Here is a 9,249-nt window from a genome sequence, read left to right as displayed (position 1 = left end):
GTACTCTCTCTGGTTGGTACCTCTGTATATTGATTTAGAAAACTTCCCTGAACACATTTGACAAGCTCCAAGCCATCCAGCTCTTTTATAATATTGAGTCCCAGTCAATATGTGGAAAATTAAAATTTCCTACTATCGCAAACTTATGTTTCCTGCAGCTGTCCGCTATCCCTCTACAGACTTGCTCCTCCAATTCTCATTGACTACAATGCAGCTCATGTGACCTCATGCACTGGACCCTGTCTCCCAAATGTAAAATGACCCCTACGTCCAGCCCCACCCCGTATTCCACAAGTCCCTCATTAACAGTGATCTGAGAAATCTGTCACGCCACAAAGGACGCAGCTGGTGAGTGGATGCTATAGAGGAGCACGGTAGAACAGAGGGATCTGGGAATACATAGACATAATTGTTACTCCTGCTCACATGTCTGGTTATCCTGTGCTTTGAAACCAATGGATTGGCAAAATTACTAGGTTCAGAAACACGGTCTGAAATCCCTCAATACAGCTCCTTTGCAAGTTCACAGGGGAAATACACCGTTAAATTTTATTCAACATTCTGGGTCACTGGTTTAATGTGACTGAGCCAGTGATGCATTTATTGACTGATGCCCAGGGATTTTTACAAGTGCTCAGGCTAGTAATTCAATGTGTATATCTTGGAAACAGAATCAGTCGTCCTAGTTTCCATTATATTCATGCTTTACCTAAGATGTCAGTTCATTGTTGGCATCTAGAAAGAAATAGAGATATATATTGATGTTGGTACAAGGATAGTTTTGAACTTTTGAACATTATCAATCTCAGCCTCATTATATTCTGTGTAGAAATCCTATCACATGTCTCTCAAACACCTGAGCGTAAGCCACAGATTTACATCTTACCATGTAACAAATAAAGAGCTGAGTAGACACTCAGGTATTACTTGGTGATGATGGGGTTGTAAAACGAACTTTGGACACATTGACCTTCATAAATCAAAGCATTAAGTATCAGAGTTGGGATGTTATGGTGCAGTTTAATAATGAGTGCAGTTTAGGTTACCTAACGACAGGAAGGATATCAATAAGACCGAAGAAAGAAGGCAGAGAAGATTTACAAGGATATTGCAATGACTTGAGGAACCGAGTTATTGGGAAAGATCATACAGGTTTGGACTTTATTCCCTGGAGTGTTGGAGAATGAGGGGAGATTTGATCGAGGGATACAAAATTGCAAGGGGGGGTAGATAGATTAAATGCAAACAGGCTTTTTTCCATTAAGATTAGGTGAGACAAGGTCTGGAGGACATGGGTTAAGGGTGAAAGGTGAAATATTTAAAGAAAACATTAGGGGGAATTTCTTCATGTAGAGAGTGGTGAGAGAATGGAACGAATTGCCGGATGAAGTGGTGAATGCAGGCTCAATTTTGATATTTAAGAAATATTTGGACAGCTACATGAACGGGAGTGGAATGGAGAGCTCTGGTTTGCGTGCAGGTTGATAGGACTAGGCAAAATAATAGTTTGACATGGACTAGATGGGCTGAAAGGTCTGCTTTTAATTTTAATTTTTTATTTTCAATTTAGACATAATAGCACGGTAACGGGCCCTTCTGGCCCACAAACCCAAGCCACCCAAATACCCCAAATACATTTTGAAGGGTGGGAGGAAACCAGAACACCCGGGGGAAACTTACACAGAAAGGGGGAGAACATACAAACTCCTTACCGACAGCGCCAAATTCGAACCCGGGTTGCTGGCGCCGTAATAGCAATGCGCTAACCGCTGCACTAACTGTCCTGTTTCTAAGCTGCATTGTTCTATGGTCTGAGGTTCGATGATATTTGTGGCTTGCCTTATTTTTTTCTCTCAGAAATTCTTCAGATGGACTCAGATGCGAAAGATGCAGCACATGGACCTGTGGCAGGCATTTTGAAACTTGCAAGAAAACAAAGCATTTGAAAAGAAGAAACCATAACACTGTAGATGTTGGTAATTGGTGATAATTTCAGAAAATGCCGGAAACATTGACCAGGACACAAACGATTCGAAATGCTTGTGTTTGTTTCGCTTCCCACAGATGCAGCTTGACCTGTTGAGAGTTTCCAGCACTCTCTGTTTTGATTATTTACCAGATAGGACGACTGGAATGGCTGCATATCTGACATTTGTTGGAGTCAGTGCTAAGCCATGAAGGTTGTAATGTGTCTGGGTGGAAGAGAAGATGCCGTTCCTCCTATTGATATTGAAATTTGTCAAAATGCCATAGAGGGCCAGAGATGGAGAAGTAAGAGGTGAGCTAGAGAATGAAAATGATTGAATTCTAGTAGCTCAGAGTCTCCTTTGGAGACTGAGCTGAGCTCAATAATTCATTGTTTCTATTACTGAAAACATAGACTTCCTTTATGTTTCTGAAGAGTTATTCCTTGCCTGTTATATCATTCCAAGAAAGAGAAGAAATTGTTACAAGTATATATTTGTACTTCTTCTCCTGCATCACTCAATGAATAGAAATCATATGTTGTACCTCAGTAACCTCCAACCTGTAATCTGAAAATAAACTCAATGTAATCTAAGGATTTAAGTCTTAGTATATAATTTAACAACAGTTTTCTGGAGATGAGGTATAATGTAATGATGACATTCCACATGCTATAAATGTGGAATTCTCAGAGAAACGTCCATGACTAATCAGAGGTGATGGTGTGGACTAAATGTCTGGAGGATGGCTGATATGAACACAGACTACCAGCTCAATAAATGCAAGTCAGGCCAAATTTGAGGGAAGAGAAACAATGTGAATGTTTGACTTCAGAAACCTCTCATTAGATTTCTTTTATCACTTCAACTTCTGATGGATTGCAAAACTAAGGACTTATTTTTATTTACACACACACACACACACACACACACACACACACACACACACACACACACAAACACACACACGCACACACACGCACACGCACACGCACACACAGTGGCTCGCCCAGGTGAACCTGCTCATGAAGTCGTCACGGGCAAGTCCGCGGCAGATCTGACTGTGAGAGCTCCAGTGCAGGGCAAGCCCACAGCCTTGGCGGCTGATGTCATAAAGATCCCGGGAGTCACAAGCGTCATTGGGTTCCGAGGGATTTAAGCACGTGCGAGAGTTCTATTCAAGTCAGTTGGTTCAACTCACTTTCGACTCTGTGTGGTTCTTTCGCTCGCTGTGTGCCTAGTGCGACTAATGTAAATATAAAATATTTTTGATATCTTTTCTGTCTTCATCCAGTGCAGTGGAGGGGGGGACTGTGTTTATACTGTAATATATACACATACACATATGTGATATTGTATTTTTGGATTTGTTCCCTTTTCTTCATTGTACTGCATTTATTATATAAACCAATAAAAAGATTGAAAAATAAAAGGAGATGCAGTGCAGTAACAGCCCCTTCCAGCATCTGCCATCCAAATTCACCCATGTGACCAATTAACCTTCTAACCCCATACATCTTTGGAATGTGGGAGGAAACCAAAGCACCTGGAAGAAACCCATGGGGTCACAGGGAGAATGTACAAGCTCCCTGCAGGCAGCGGCGGAGTCGAACCTGGATCTCTGGTACTGTAATATCATTGTGCTAACCGCTACACTAACCATGCCACCATCGCCACAGTCTTTTTGGCCAAGGGCAGGGAAATCCAAAGCCTGAAGGCATAGATTCAAGGAGAGAGGGGAAAGATTTAAAGCAGTGGTTCTCAACCTTTTTCATGCCCTGCATCCCTAAAAAATTTTAATATGTTCTCACACCCCTTAAAGTAATAATTTATTTAAGAATAAAGGTGAAGGTGACCAAAACAAATTTGTATAATCAATTTTTAATAATATATAAACAAAAATGAAACATATGGAAAAGAAAAAATATTACAACAAATTAAAAGTTGCATAAACTCTACAAAAAAATTAATTTTTCATCCATGCATGAAATTTCTTTAAAAAATTAAAGCACTAATGTTCAAATGTTCATAAGCCAATTTAAATTTAATGACTCTTTTGTTCCTGTTTATTGCTTAAGAGTTTTTCAAACCGTGGCACCTTGTTGCTGAAAGCAGTTTGTGCGTCTGCCTGTGCACCCAAGCGATTTCTACATTTTGTCTTGATTGACAAAAGGGCCCTAAATCCAGACTCGCAGAAGTAGGTCGTCGCAAAGGGGATGAGCACAGTTGGTGCTTTTTCACAAAGTCTTGGAAACATGTCCATTGCCGAACACCAATATTGTTCCAAAGTTTTGCTTTCAAACTGCATTTCAAGAACACGATTTGCGTGCAGTTCAATAAGATCTTCCTTCAGCTCTTCAACATCCGACACATTATCCAAATTGAAGGAGTATGGATTTATAATCCATTCTTCAGAAGTTTTCAGTTCTCCTCCTCCAAAATATCCATCAAATGACTTTGATAGTATTTCCAAATGATCCACAATTTCTTCACACCCACTTGGAATTAGGGACTCATCGTCATCAACCATTTCTGTGAGTGATGGAAAATTTGGAAGATTCCCTCTTTTAACTCATCGACACCAAAGATCTAACTTTTCTTTGAAAGCATTTAACTTTTTGCAGCATTTCAATATGTTTATGTTTTTCCCTTGAATAGATACACTCAGGTCATTCATACGAGTGAAAATATCACTCAAATAGGCTAGCATTTGGTTGAATTCTTGTGATTCCATTTCTCCGGGCAGATCATAGTCACGTTTCTTCAGAAAAGTTTTGACTTCTTCTCGCATGTCGAAGAAGCGCATTAAAGCTCTCCCACGTGACAGCCAGCGGACTTCCATGTGGAAACCCAAAACTGAATGCTCACTTCCAAAATCTTCACAAAGCGACTTGAAGAGGCGGAGGTTCAGAGCACGACCCCTAATCCAGTTGATGGTCACAGAAGTGTCAAGGACATTTTTCAACTTTGGAGGCAATGTTTTTGATGCCAAAGCATGTCGATGAAGAAAACAGTGGGTACCTTGCAAGTGTGGAATCTCTTGTTTCATCAGTGCAAAAAATCCTGATTTATTTCCTAGTATAGCAGGGGCACAGAACCAATAATTTGGATATCTAAGTCATATTTCGCAAAGTCCTTCACACACTGGAAAACATATTTTCCTTTTGTGGTTGTTTTCAGATCTTCACAGAACAGGAAATCTTCCATTATGACACCATCATGGACATACCTCACTAATGCGATGAGTTGACTGCAATTTGCAACATCAGTTGTTTCGTCCAACTGGCGAGAGAATTTCAAGGGACTAGCCCTGATATCTGTGATAACTTGGTCCAAAATGTCCAAACCCAAATCACCAATTCGGCTCTGAATAACATTATTTGATAACGGCACTAATTTAAGCTTGGTTGAGGCTTCTTTTCCCAGAACAATTGTTGCCATTTCTAATGCACACAGTTTTATCACCTCTTCTGCAATTATATAGGGCTTCTTGGATTTGACTACTTTATACGCCATGTGGTATGAAGCCATCAGCAGTAGTTTGTCAGCAGATATAAAACCTAATTTTGGAAGGGTTGCTCGAGAATCAAAGCGGGCCCTTTTACCTTTCAATGATTCAACATCATGGCCTGCAACATCTGCTCCACCCTGCCGGTTGTTGAAGTGTTCCTGCAGCTTAGATGGCTTCAAATTTGTGTTTGAAAAGATAGCGTCACAAAGCGTGCACTGGGGTTTTTGCAGATCCTCAGTTGTTCCGGTGCAAGTGAAACCAAACTGCACATAATCATAATTCCATTTCCTTTTCTTTGACATAATGAAGGGTTCATTAATAATTTACATAACACAAATAAATAATAAGAAATAAAAATCGAATGTAATTCACTACAAAACACGAAACAACGTTTGGCCCCCATTTTAAATGTCCCGATTAAAAAAAAAAGTTATAGGGCGATGCCATTTAAAAGGAAACAGCGCGTTGAAACACACTAAAATTCATAGAGAATCTCATTCTATTGAATAGAGAAAAAAAAGGACATCCCCATCTTTAATTTGGATTTTTTTTTAAATCGATATTTTTATCTTGAGTATATAGGACAGTATCCTTAATATAAACCAAAAAAAATGAAATGTTATCTCGCACCCCCTGGAATGCTATCTGGAATAGCGAGCCACCCCCCCCCCCGGTTGGGAAACCCTGATTTAAAGGGATGACTATTTTCACACAGAGGGTGGTGCATTTACAACTAATAAAAGACATTTGGACAGAGACACGGCTCAGGAAGGTTTAGAGGACGTGGGCTAAACACAGATAAATGGCACTCGCTCAGGTAGGCAAATTAGGCAGAGCGCGCTGCTTCACTGCTGTTTAGCTCTGTCTAGGAAAGATGGAGTATTCTGGTTGGATGCAGAATCATCAGGCCCCGAACAGATGCAAGGGTTATAACTCCAGAAGACACACAAAGGCCAGATGGGTGCAGAGAAATGTGAGCCAAGAACCGGAACAGCTGTATATTGAACTGACATACAAAAAGGTACAGAGAGAATGGTGTCAACTTGTTGTGTATGTCAGAAGTACATAAATACATAACAGAGACGTGACCATGGCATACTGTGTGAGCTGATTTGTTCACACACAGCCGAGAATGCGATCCCAGTAGTAAACTGCTCCAAGTTTCCATACATCAGAAGGATAAAAGGCGTGATTGTCACAACAGTTACCAAGGCACTTTGAATCCTGCTGGCAGAACAAAGGATTCCTGAGAAATCGGTGTGTGGCAATGGAACCCAATTCATCTTGACAGAACAGAGAGCATTTGCAAGAGTGCTGTGAGTTGTAACCTCATCCCGATACTAGCAAAGTAGATTATATGGTTCACAGACAGATATCCAGAGGTCAAGAGGAGCCTAATCAATTGCAGACCATAACTTTAATTTATTGCCATGTCAAGTTACGTTCTTCACACAGTGATAGCATTCAAGTTACTGACCATCAGAATTGTAAGACAGCTCTGGTAAACAAAATGCGTCGTCCACGAGACTAGGAGAGAAAAGCAAACCTCTGACTGATGTATAACTGAAAGAAGAGTAACACCGCAACAATGGTGCTGAGTCTTTCCTTGCTCAAAGTGGAGATAGAGTCCCAGAGCTGAGATATCTCAAACGAGAGGACATAGGTTTAGGGTAAGGGCCAAGAGATTTCACAGGGTTATGAAGTTGGCTGGAATCTGGAATGGACTGCCTGAGTGGCTGATGGAGACAGATATTCACACAACATTTAAGAAGTATCCAAATAAGCATTTGAATCACCAAGGTTCTGAAGTCTATGAGCCAAGCACTGGTAAATAAGAACATAAGATATAGGAGCTATTCGGCCCGACAAGCCATTCAATGTGGCCATGCTTGATCTGATGATAGGCTGATCTCCACCTATCTGCCTCTTCCCCATATCCCTTAAATCCCCTACAATGTAGAAATTTATCCATCTTTGTCTTCAATATATTTACTGAGTTCTCTTGTTCTGCTTCAATGGGCAGCAAACTCCACACATTCACCACCTTCTGGGAAGAGCTGTTCTTCCTCATCTCCATCCTAATTCTACTGCATGAATCCTGAGGCTATGTCCCTAGTTCAAATGGGATTAGTACTTAATTGTCAACATTGAGATTCTGTAATGTCTGTCTCCATGGCTGAATGTACACCCTGAAATGAAATTCTGGAGCCCAGTTACAGTTGTAAAGCATGAAAGTCTGCCGACGCCATGACTGAGGTCAAAGCACAATGATAGAGAAACTCAGCAGGTATCAGTAGGTACTTTATTATAGCTGAAAAAAGAGATACATAACCAACGGTTCAGGCTTGAGTCCTTCATCAAGGTATGAGCAAAATGTAGGTAGGTGCCCAAACAGAATGGTGGGAAGAAGGAGTTCAGTCCCACATGCAGAAGGTAATAGGTGGATAAGGGAGGGAGGGAACACCAGCAAACAAGGGATGGTTCTGTGAATGGAGAGGGAAAGGGGTGGAGAGCTGAAGGAAAGGGGACAGAGGGATGGGGAAAAGAGGGAGAACAGGAGTTGGCTAGCATAAATGGAGGTCCATGTTAATGCCATCCCATTGGCAAGTGCCCAGACGTAATATTAGGTGTTGCTCCTCCAACATGGAAATTCATGTGGCCATGGGCAGGCATGTCAGTGTGGGAGTGGGGCACAGGACTGAAATGGTTGGCCCCCTAGAGATCCCCATCATTGATGCGGACAAAGCGAAGATGCTCAGTGAAGCAATATCCCAGTCTCTGTCCAGTCTCCCCGATGTAGGGAAGGCCACAATGGGAGCCCTGGATGCAGTAGATGACCCAGTTATAGTTATTGGTTCATACTATCAAGACCCAGAAAATGAAACCAAAATGAATCCCTCTCCAACCTGTGCCAAAACAGGTGCTTCGCAGTAGCAGGTCCAACATTGTTGCAACTTGTGCAACAAGGTAACACACCGGCTCATCATGACAAGGGTTGGTGGCTTCCAAGCCCAACCTACATCGCACCAACTAAGCCACTCCCTGCCTTTACAGTTGTAACACAGAATTATGGTTTAAGTTTATTTGCCACAAAATACTCAAGCAGAGAGAAGGTTTCGCTTGTGAGCAGACTAACAGGTTATCTCGAACATTCATACAGCTGTGTCAAGAGCACAATTTGCAAAGCGTCCGATTGCAATGAAAGAGAGATCAATTAGTACCAAGCAAGGACAGCACGAGACCACTGTGGTGCGGCTCATTCAAGAGCCTGACACTTGGGGGGGGATGAAACTGTCTTTAAGTTTGTTGGTGCATGCTTTGACACCCTTAAACCTTCTCCTCGATGAGAGGAGTGAGCAGAGTTCGTGTGCAGGATACGACGGGCCCTTCAGCATGTTGGCTGCCTTTCCTAGGCAATGGGAATTTGTTGTAAAGTCATGACATTAAAACTTCTGAGAAAACAACATCAAAACATTCTTTAAACTAGAAAGGTATTTTGTTATTGCAGTGGAGTCTTGGGATCTATTTTGATAAAGCCAGTATTATATTATTCCCACATACTGTATTACTCACTATTTCTCTACATTCTGTGTGGAAATCACATATTGCATCTCTTGCCAGCACATGACCTGTATCTGAAAATAAACACATTGTAAGCCATAGATCTAAATCTCAAAATGTCATTTGAAACAGAGCTGGAAATGAGTGCAAGGCAGAACAGCCTGTGCACTACAGAGTGAAGTCAACAAGAGCTTCTCATATTTATGAATAAGG

General features: G+C 41.4%; 1 protein-coding gene across 1 annotated transcript in view; it reads left to right on the top strand.

Annotated features, from left to right (window-relative positions):
* The first annotated feature begins 3,139 nt into the window (after window positions 1-3,139).
* urp2 (urotensin II-related peptide) overlaps window positions 3,140-9,249 on the top strand; it is a 29,396-nt gene continuing 23,286 nt past the window's right edge. Inside the window, exon 1 of the mRNA XM_069892355.1 lies at window positions 3,140-3,215. The gene's annotated coding sequence lies outside the window, so the exon portion shown is untranslated. The remainder of the gene's footprint in view (window positions 3,216-9,249) is intronic.

The sequence above is a fragment of the Narcine bancroftii genome, chromosome 7 (assembly GCF_036971445.1).
Source record: "Narcine bancroftii isolate sNarBan1 chromosome 7, sNarBan1.hap1, whole genome shotgun sequence".
Classification (NCBI taxonomy): Eukaryota; Metazoa; Chordata; class Chondrichthyes; order Torpediniformes; family Narcinidae; genus Narcine; species Narcine bancroftii.
This window is presented reverse-complemented; position numbering and strand designations above follow the sequence as displayed.